This window comes from Achroia grisella, unplaced genomic scaffold (genome assembly GCF_030625045.1).
Source record: "Achroia grisella isolate CSIRO2021 unplaced genomic scaffold, CSIRO_AGI_Agris_v1 utg8191, whole genome shotgun sequence".
NCBI lineage: Eukaryota > Metazoa > Arthropoda > Insecta > Lepidoptera > Pyralidae > Achroia > Achroia grisella.
Window position 1 is genome coordinate 65,269 of NW_026713033.1, and position 10,926 is coordinate 76,194.

Here is a 10,926-nt window from a genome sequence, read left to right on the forward strand (position 1 = left end):
ACGGGTGCTGCTTGTAGGGACTGGTCTGTTCAGGTTGCGACCACTGATTAGATGTTTTGTTTTTTGCAATAGCATATGCTGGTGGTCACTCTATTCTCCCAAATTTGAATTTAAAATTGAATCTGTATTATTGTAAACATGTACAACATTTATTTGGAAAGAAGCTGAGCTGAGTTTCTTGTCAGTCCTTCTCATCTCGAAATCATTCCTAACTGACGGTAGATTTGACATATCATAAGAGTCTGTAATAGATCTACATGAATAAAGATATTTTGAATTTATATTTGTATTTATAGATAATGTGCTATAGACTTATATGAATAAAGACATTTTGAATTTGACATTTCATAAGAGTCAGTAATAGATCTACATGAATAAAGATATTTTGAATTTGAATTTAAATTTGTATTTATAGATAATATGTTAGGTTCTGTTCATATCATTTATCTGCGGAACTTTGAAAATAAAACGGCGTCTAGTATCGCCGTAGAGCTGAACAGCTGATTTATACACAAGTTCGCTAACACAAAGTACTCACTAAGTCACTTGGAAAACGTTAATAGATATCTTATCGGAATTTTCCAATAAGATTCCGTAGGATAGAATTGGATCCACTTTTCAATAAATTTAAAAGTTTTATGAAGTAACATTCATTGAATATACCTATGTACTCTACTTAATGTTTAACTAACGGTAACTTTGTAGACTATAGAATAGAATAGAATACTACATAATAACTTTAAAAACATTTATCGATACTTTGACCGGTTTTTGGAACAAAAGAAGAAGCCGGGTCATTCATCATCATCATCTCAGCCCGGAAGACGTCCACTGCTGAACATAGGCCTCCAAAGATCTCCACGACGATCGGTCCTGCGCTGCTCGCATCCAATGCCTTTTAGAGATCTTGACCAGATCATCGGTCCACCTTGCTGGAGGCCTTCTCACGCTGCGTCTTCCGGTCCGCGGTCGCCACTCGAGGACTTTACTGCCCCAACGGCCATCTGTCCTACGAGCTATGTGCCCTGCCCATTGCCACTTCAGTTTTGCAATTCTTCGGGCTATGTTAGTCACTCTAGTTCTTCTGCGGATCTCCTCATTTCGGGTCGGGTCATTAGGCTCCCTAAAATATGGTCGAGCGCAGTGATGGCTGGCTCATCCGTTATACTAGTGAACGAGCGCTGCTTGTAGGGACTGGTCTGCTCTTATCACTACGCCTGATTTAATCTTATTGTGTATTTATATTTGAGCCTAAATAAATTAGTGCTGGTTGGTAGTTTGTATTCACACGTTTCGGCTTGAAAATGTGAACTTACAAGGATTATTTAAAAGAGCAACACACAAGTTTCTCACTCGTTCTTCTTGTGATGAGAAAGCTTTTCGAATGAGCGGTAGATAAAAAAAATTGTTATGACTATTCAAAAGTGCTTAAATTAAGTTTATTTGAATAAATTATTTTCTATTCTATTCTATTCTAAAACATCTAGTGAAATCCGGTTAATACTAGGCTGAATCTGCATAGCAGTCTATTCGCATAGTTACTTTAAAACTTTCGGGTTTAATATACATTATTTAAATTATTAACCGGGTCTTAACACGAATAATTTTATGGCAAATAAAGGTATTTACCTCTCTCTACGTTTCGACTAAGTTGCACTAGCCGTGGTCATGAGCTGCCGGCTCGTGACCACGGCTAGTGCACGGCTAGTGCCTTTATTTGCCATAAAATTATTCGTGTTAAGACCCGGTTAATAATTTAAATAAAGTCTATTCTCATATTGGTGTTTGTTGACATGTATATTTTTTTCTGTCAAGGTTATTCTGTGTAGTCACTTATGGTCTATACACAATAACAGCGCTGTGACAGCCGACCCAGCCACCGTGGTTTTGCCATATAAATAATTGAGGTATATATATAAATAATTGAGAAATAGCATGGGGATTTTCAAGAAGAGTATATTAAGGTTTCTTAAGGGTCGGCAACACGCAAGTCGTCCATAGGCTACGATAACCATTTACCATCAGATTGGCCGTATGTTTATTTGCCACCATAGTAGTATAGAAAAAAACTAAAATGGCTATAAAAAACAGTGGATCAATAAATGGTAAAAATTTTAAGATTTTGTATTTTTCAATGACGGATCATAAAGAAATCAAAATAAAACAATCAATAACATGAACATGAAGAAATAATTCACCCTTATCATTAAGGGTATGAAAAATATCTTGACTGATTTCCAGACCTACCTAATGCACATATAATTTTAAAAAAATTACTAATTTTCGGAGTTTCGGAGAAGTTTCGTAACAAACAGCGCTTCACGAGAACTTAATATTATAAATGTATTCACTAACAAGACAACCCTCAAAGATAAGTAGTGACTTGGACCTCAACTCAAAGACCCTAAGGGGTCGAACACCGACATCTCATGTAGGGCCTTGTATGACGACGTACTTCTAAATATAGAATAGAATAGAATAGAAAATCATTTATTCAAATAAATTTACATTGCACTTCTGAATTGTCATCACATTTTTTTTAATCTACCGCTCATTCGGAAATCTGTCTCATCACAAGTAGAACGAGCAAGAAACTCGTGTGTTGCTCTTTTAAATAATGTATTACAATAGCCTACATAGCATATTGTAGAATGTAAGTTATGTTTTTAGTTAGTATCCTACCCCAGTAACATCGTCTGCATCATCATAATTTGCCCACTGACATTTATCATTATACTAGCTACCCACCCTGGCTTCGCACATGTGTACATGTATCTTAAATATAAAATTCTCGTGTCACAGTTTTCGTTCCCATACTCCTCCGAAACGGCTTGACCGATTCTCATGAAATTTTGTGAGCGTATTGAGTAGGTCTGAGAATCGGCCAATATCTATTTTTCATCACCCTAAATGTTAGGGGTAGTCCACTCCTAATTTTTTTTTTCTGTCCCGGTAAAACTACGTATGCCGGGACAGCTAGTTATATATATAAACCTTCCTCCTGAATCATTCTATCTATTAAAACAAACCGCTTCAAAATTAAAGATTTAAGCATAGATAGGGACAGACAGCGATAGCGACTTTCTTTTATACTATAAATATGACATACTAAGTTTGTAGAAATCTTACCCTTAGGGGGTAAATATATAGTATATAGTAAGGGTCATATTGTAAATTTATAAAATATTCAAAACAAATCAAAATAACTTTATTTTTGTAGGTCTTTTACAGATACTTATGATATGTAAAATCTACCGTCAGTTCGGAATGATTTCGAGATGAGAAGAACTGACCAGAAACTCAGCTCATTTTTTCAACTTGTACATGATTACAATTTTTTTTTTTCAATTTTTTTATTTATTTATTCATTCATTTACATTCCATAGTGTTACAATAAAGGTTGACATATATTATTATAAGAGCACTACGGACCCTGATGGGCGCAGCAAGCTTCAATGAGATACAGTGTCTTTAACAGATTTTAATTATTTTGTATATATTTCATCTGATTCGTAAGTTATCTGTCAAATATTCATATACATTATAATAACATTTTATTTATAAGTAATTTTTTTAAGTTATGTATTAACATTTTGTCTTTCTTTATATTTTTCAAATATTCGGTTAGTTTTTTGTATATTTGTTTCGACATTGCCACAGGACCAGATGATTGCAAAGTTTGGAGTCTGGAAGCATTAATCTGTTTTGCAATAGTAGAGAATAATTATATTTGATATCTACTTTTTTTGTATAAATCAGGATATTTGCGAACGAATTTCCATACTTCCAATATGTAGATACATGGAAGAGTTAGTATCCGATTAATGGTGAAATGATTTTTACAGCTGTTTGTTTTATATTTACAATTATTCTTATCAATTTTTTTTTGAGTTTCACAAGTTCACAATTCTCCAAGTGCCTCGAAATTTTCCTCAAATAAATTTTTTAATTTATTACAATACGAGTACGTTATTTTCATGTAATGCCGTCGTTGGTAATTTTATCGGAGCACTTTAAAGCCTTTCAGTATTTTGATATTCAGTCATGCGGAAGGCGGTCAAAATTAATGGTCCGATTTATATGAATATCAAGCTTGGAAAAATATGCGCCGTAGTTATATTAACTATTTATCTTCACGCCAGATATAGATTGTAGATGTGGGTAGAGACTGTCCAAAGTTCCTCCTTATTACATAGTATAAAACAAGTCGCTATCGCTGTCTGTCCCTATGTATGATTAAATCTTTAAAACTACGCAACGGATTTTGAAGCGGTTTTTTTAATAGATAGAGTGATCCTAGAGGAAGTTTTATATATATAATATATGTACATCCGGGTGAGGCCGGGACAAGTATCTAGTATTTTACAAGGCAAAAAAATATTTCTAAAAAGTACAAAATATTGTTCAGAAAAATATAAAAAATAATTGAGATGTGACGACAAGACAATATACTTTATGTCCTATTCTCAGATCTATTGAATATACGCACAAAATTTCATAAGAATCGGTCAAGTCGTTTCGGAGGAGTATGGTAACTAACATTGTGACACGAATTTTATATATCAAAAGATATATTTTGAACAGACTTTTATAGTGCAGTAAAATTTTGAAATTACCACGATGTAAAACAACAACAGATAATGAAAAAATAAAAACGACCTATCTGTGTAGATTTTTATTCTCTACAACTTTTATTTGAATTATTTTTTCATATTTCTTACCGTTACCGAGTTATTTTGAAAAACAGCGTTTTTACGACCCTTTTTTTAATTTTTTCATCCCTTTTCCGTCAATTTAAACAAAAATTTCTATTAATTAATTTAATTTACTTATTAATTTTTAATATTATTATTGATGTATTTGCGGACTTATTTTCATATATTTTGACGATCTCGGTGGTCTAGCGGGTTAGCACACCGCTTTACGTCGATGGTCGCGGGTTCGATTCCACAAACATTTGTATTCATGAGTAAGATTGTTTGTAGCGGTCTGGGTGTTTTCTATGTATGTATAATATGTATGTATTTACGAAAAAAAATATCTATGTATTTGTATCAGTCATCTAGTACCCATAACACAAGCTTTAGCTAGCTTAACTTGATCTAGATGGCGCTGTGTGAATTGTTCTGAGATTATTATCATATTATACTATTCTTATTTTTCTTTGTATTATATTGTATTTAGAAACTGGTCACATCATGTCGTATTTAAAATTTGACTGGACTATTAGTGTTGCTACCACTTACGAAACAGTAATGTTATGGTGGACCCAAATTTTGCAGAAGGCTATGTAACCTCGATGATGTATTATATAATTATGGGAGTGAATTAAGTATAGCAATTTCACATTTTGGGTCACGTCGTTAGCAAGTCTACATCAATCAAAAACCAGCATATACTTTCCTCCGTATATTTATAATACTCCCATCTCTTTAATTACATGGAGTGTTTGTATTCTAGATTGTTCTACGACAGAGGTCCTCAACTTTCTGTATCGTAGACCCCTTGCCACATTTTTCGGTTTTGGGTAGACCCGCCATTCTTAGCTGGTATAGATTTTTTGTAAATTTCTAATTGTAGTAATGTTTAGTGTTAAAAACATAAAGTAAAAACAATAAGATGACTGCTGTCGTAGACTCCTTATAGACCACTTTGGGAATCACGGTTCTACGAGGTTTGGGGCTCGAGTTTCCTCTTAGGTTTTAGACTGAAACCACAGTTTTAGATGAGAAGAACTGAGTATAGGTACTGTTATAGTGTTCTGTATGAGTATCTAAATGATGAATATATATAGAATAACTGTATTTCAGTATATTATATTATTATATAATACACTGAAATACAATGACGAACTATCTAAAAGACAATGAATAAAAAAAGTGAAATATATCAAATAAAATCATTACATAGTATAAAACAAAGTCGCTCCGTCTCTATGTATGTTTAAATCTATAAAACTACGCAACGGATTTCGTAGCGGTTTTTTTTAATAGATAGAGTGACTCAAGAGAATGGTTTATATGTATATTACACGTACACTCGTGCGAAGCCGGGGCGAGTAGCTAGTAAGAAAATAATGTAAAAAACTTCATTTTTTTACCAATTCTTCTCAATTGTATACGGAACTGGACGGTAGGGAAAATATGAATACAAAAACTTGACGTTCATAAGCGGCTAAAATAAATTAATGATTTTCGATTTGATTTGATGTAACAGTATAAATTTCGTGCACTTTATCATACCTTTGTTACTAGAAATTACTGATAGACATTTCATAATATCTGCTCCATTGCAAGAAGCCAGGAACGGCGGAAAGCGCAACCCTGGCTTTTCCAGATCATTGGACCGATAAAATATTTAATTTCAACTGAAGGGGAATTATGAAATCTGAGCTCGCTGATCGGTCGGAATCTATTAATTGCTTAGATTATTGTTATTTTTTTATAAGATAAAGACCTCGGTGATCTTGCCGTTTAGCACACCGCCTTACTTCCGCGTGGCGGGTTCGATTCTTCGCACGGCACAAATATTTGTATTCATGAGTATGATTGTTTGTGTCGATCTGGGAGATTTCTGTGCATAATGTGTATGTATTTACAAAATAAAATATTTATGTATTTTTATTTTTATTCTTATATATGTTTAGGGACTGTTATCATAATATGATAATGCCAGACCCATCGTATCTTATTACTAATCTTATATTCTACAGTACAATGAAAATAAAATTTTTGCTGGCGATGATACAGGATCAGATACGGTGGTACGTATCAACATCAAGCCGATTCGGTCCAAATATTTTTAAAAACAATCTATGTATATATAACAGTATTTAGTACCTATAACACAGGCTTTAGCTACCTTAACTTGTGTCTAGATGGCGCTGTGTGATATGTCTTGAAATAATATTTCATATTTAAAATATTTATAAGACCTAATATTTAGGTTCTTAGTTGTACAATTAGGTTATATTTAGAATACCACAGTTAATTTTCTAATTCAGGCCTTAATAATTTTAGGGACTAGTCTACTCTGATATATATGACTGAATTTGTTACTCAAACAGCTATTACATTTATCATTTTTGCTATTTGTTTCTATTCACACAAAATCCTAAACAACCGCTGAACAACATTTATTTAAACGAGCAACTCGCAATTTTTTGCTAGTTATAATTATTAATTATTGTACTTTTAATTTAAATTCATTTTATTCACCAAAATAATCTGTACGAAAATATCCTATAAATATTTTTAAAGAAAATATTCCATTGAGGTGGAGCTGCGATATAAAACTTACTACTGTTATATATCGCATTATATAATAAAATTAATTTAAATTAAAAGTAGAATAATTAATTCTACTTTTAATTTAAATTCATTTTATTCACCGAAATAAACAGTAATCGTGTAAATTATTTACTCATTCCCGTAAAATATGAGTACAGATCTAGAAACTGCAGATTGTGATACATATTTCATTTCAGTTGTTTTAATTTATTACTTATGTTTTGTAATATAAATAGTATAAAGAAGAACATAATTAATTTAAATGTTAATATTTTTAATAATTCAGAATAAATATGAATGTGGATGGATGTAAAGGGAGGGGACGCCCTAAGAAAAGATAATAATAATAATCTTAGGACAATTCACACAGCGCCATCTAGACCCAAGTTAAGCTAGCTAAAGCTTGTGTTATGGGTACTAGATAACTGATACAAATACATAGATATTTTTTTTTATTTGTAAATACATACATATTATATATAGAAAACACCCACACCGATACAAACAATCATACTCATGAATACAAATGTTTGTGCCGTGCGAGGAATCGAACCCGCGACCATCGGTCTTAAAGCGGTGTACTAGACCGCTGGACCACCGAGGTCGTCAAAGTTTAGATGGATGGATTGTGTGAAAGATGATATGAATAAAAAGAGAGTATGCTCAGATATGACAACCGATAGAGAGCAGTGGAAGAGAATGACATACTGCGACGATCACAAATAATGGGATAAAGGCAAGGCAATGATGTATGATGATTTTTAATAATTCAGCACAAATTTTACTTGTTTAATTAAAATATTATTCTTGATTATTAAAACTTTTATTATATACTATTGTAATTTTATTTTATATGTGTATAGGTAAAATGGAAACTATAGAAAAAGACTTGAAATACGTAGATATGTTGGGAAACTATCGACAAGACAGAAATAAAGTATATAAAATTTATAGTTCATAAACATTAATATAATTTTAGAATAAAGAATATATTTCTGATTAACCAGATACAGCCTATATATAAGAGATTAGTTTTATTTCTGGTTTATCAACCACTACTGTAAACTATTAAACACGTCCTGGCTTCGCACGGGTTGACATTTTTACAACATTTAATATTTTTATCATATCCTACCTAATTAAATTGACTAAGGTTTATATTTTAGTAAGGTTTATTATATATATATATATATTTAACGATAATAGTTGGACACATAGTACCACAAAGTTTTTTGTAGTTATTGATATATTCTTCAATATTGTAGAACGTATTTTTGTTCTATCACCAATAGTTTCCGCAGCGCACGCGAAGAAAGATTATTTAGCATGTTTTTTTACGTCTTTAGTTACGTTACTAAAGTTTTGGTAAGGATCCCAAATATTTTCCAGCAATAAATATAAGCTATGTTACTCAGGGTGAATGTAGCTTTTTAATGATGAAAGAATTCTGAAAATCGCCAAAGTTTCAAAAATCGTTTGAGTTTATTCATTACAAACATAAGTCACATTAAAACACAAAAATACAAATCTTCCCTCTTTATAATGTTAATGTAGATTACTTATTCGCATCCAATTATTATTACAGATATTATTATTATTATTATTACTGCATATTTATTAATATATCATGTTTCTTTTCGAAATTAATATAAAAATTACCATAACTAAATATAAGCTTACAAACTTATATTTAAATCAGTTAGCTAATATTAAAATATAAAAATATTTTGTTTATAAAAATGTTTAGTTATTATTAAGTAAAGTAGTAATAATGATGAAATAATTCTATTAAATATGATAATCTTATTTATGTTTATGAAATGTCCAAAAAATCCATTATACTCTTGTAAGTATTATAAATATATTAAAACATATAATAATAATAATTTTTCAGTACATATATACTTCAATTAAATATTATTTATTAATGTGTATTATTTACTATGTGGTGTGTTATCGTTACACTATCCTACTTTGTAACATATTATATTTATTAGTTCCAATAAAGAATTATTATTATTATTATATATTTTCAGATTTATAATATCAATAGATAAATACCGTATATATATATTAATTTAATATTAATACAAGCATAAATTAATATAGAACTGTTCAAGTATAATATGTTTTTTTTAATTTTTATTTTAATTTAAAAAATAGTTTATATACCTTTTCATTTCTCCAAAAATAATATTTTCCTCAACAATGGCAGTTCACAAATCCGTACGCACTATACTGTTAATGTTTCAGTAATAAAACAACAGAACAGCATCCTATAAATTCACATGCGATTCCAGAACGCCGTCGGAAAGTTCGAAACTTTTGTCGGACGAGGAATGAAGTCGCTGGCTAACTTTGAACGCGACGCGCAAAGCTCGCGGCGATCGGCGAGGCACTGTTTTAGTACACAGCCACCCGCCGCTACCGTACCACGGATAGGATCCAGTTCGTTACATAGTAAGATCGGAATTTGATCGCAGTTAGACGGAATGAATGCGCACTAAGACAGCTCGTTGGCTATTTAGCCCGAAAAAGAAGGGAGGACAGCATGCGTGCGGTCGTTCAACCCCGCAGTGGATACCACCGATGAGTCCCAGTAAGTTACTGCGTTTTTGTTGCTACCTAGATTAATATTATATATTATAATGGAATAGAGAAAATTCAATTAAGTTGCACAACGTCAGGTAAAAGCAAATATATAATGTTAAAAAGTCTGTCTAGTGACTAGAGTTTGAGTTTATTTTTAACATTTCTAAATTAAAAAAAAGTACTAGTATTGGGAGACAAGCCAAGAGTCTCTGAAAGTAGCGTGTATGAGAAAAATTACAATAATAAACTTTCGTATGTCGATATCCCTGACATATATATACATAAATATATATGAAAATATTAATATATAAATCCCATAATGCTCATATAAAAAAACCCTAAGAAATATTACAGAGCGGCAGTTAGTCCCAAAGCTAAGGAGAGCTTCTGTTATATGTGCTGCAACTGAAAGAAATACTTAAATACATTATTTTATAACTAAATACATAATATATATAGAATACACCCAGATTAAATACATCGTGCTAGGAATCGAACCCACGACAATCGAAAGTGAGAAGTTGTGGTTAACCGCTAGACCATCGAAAAGATAAAAATTGGCAACCATAACTCCATGTGGCATTTTCATTTCATTTCAACACCAGCTAATCAATGGGTTAAAATAGAAAGCGGATGATAGGCACGGGTAGGAAAAGACAAACCTACAGTGTAAAATAACAATGCTACTCACATTGCACTAAGTCATATTTAAATTATTGAATCTATTAATAATGCAGACGTAATTGCAGTTTTAGTACTAGCAACGGTCCTATTATAGCGCCCTGGGGTACACTAAATTGTTTCGCTTGTAAAATTATAGCTACCAGTATATATATATGAATAGGTCGATACACGTTCGAGAAGTTGAATACTTTATTTCCCAATCCCAATCCAATCTCCGTAGCTTTTGAAAGTAGCCCCTCAGATGAATAAATCTGTGAATACGTAAGCAACTGTATCGGCCCAGATATCACTGATTTGAAGTTAATCGCTTTCGATTTAAACTTGGGCCTATAAAATATGTAGTGCCTTAATTTTAGTATAA

The 10,926-nt window shown here is 31.7% G+C and overlaps 1 long non-coding RNA gene across 1 annotated transcript in view; it reads right to left on the reverse strand.

Annotated features, from left to right (window-relative positions):
• Window positions 1-9,528, reverse strand: part of LOC131851929 (uncharacterized) — a 53,663-nt gene extending 44,135 nt beyond the window's left edge. The window contains exon 1 of the long non-coding RNA XR_009357903.1: window positions 9,462-9,528. This is a non-coding gene — a long non-coding RNA (uncharacterized LOC131851929). The remainder of the gene's footprint in view (window positions 1-9,461) is intronic.
• Window positions 9,529-10,926: the final 1,398 nt, after the last annotated feature.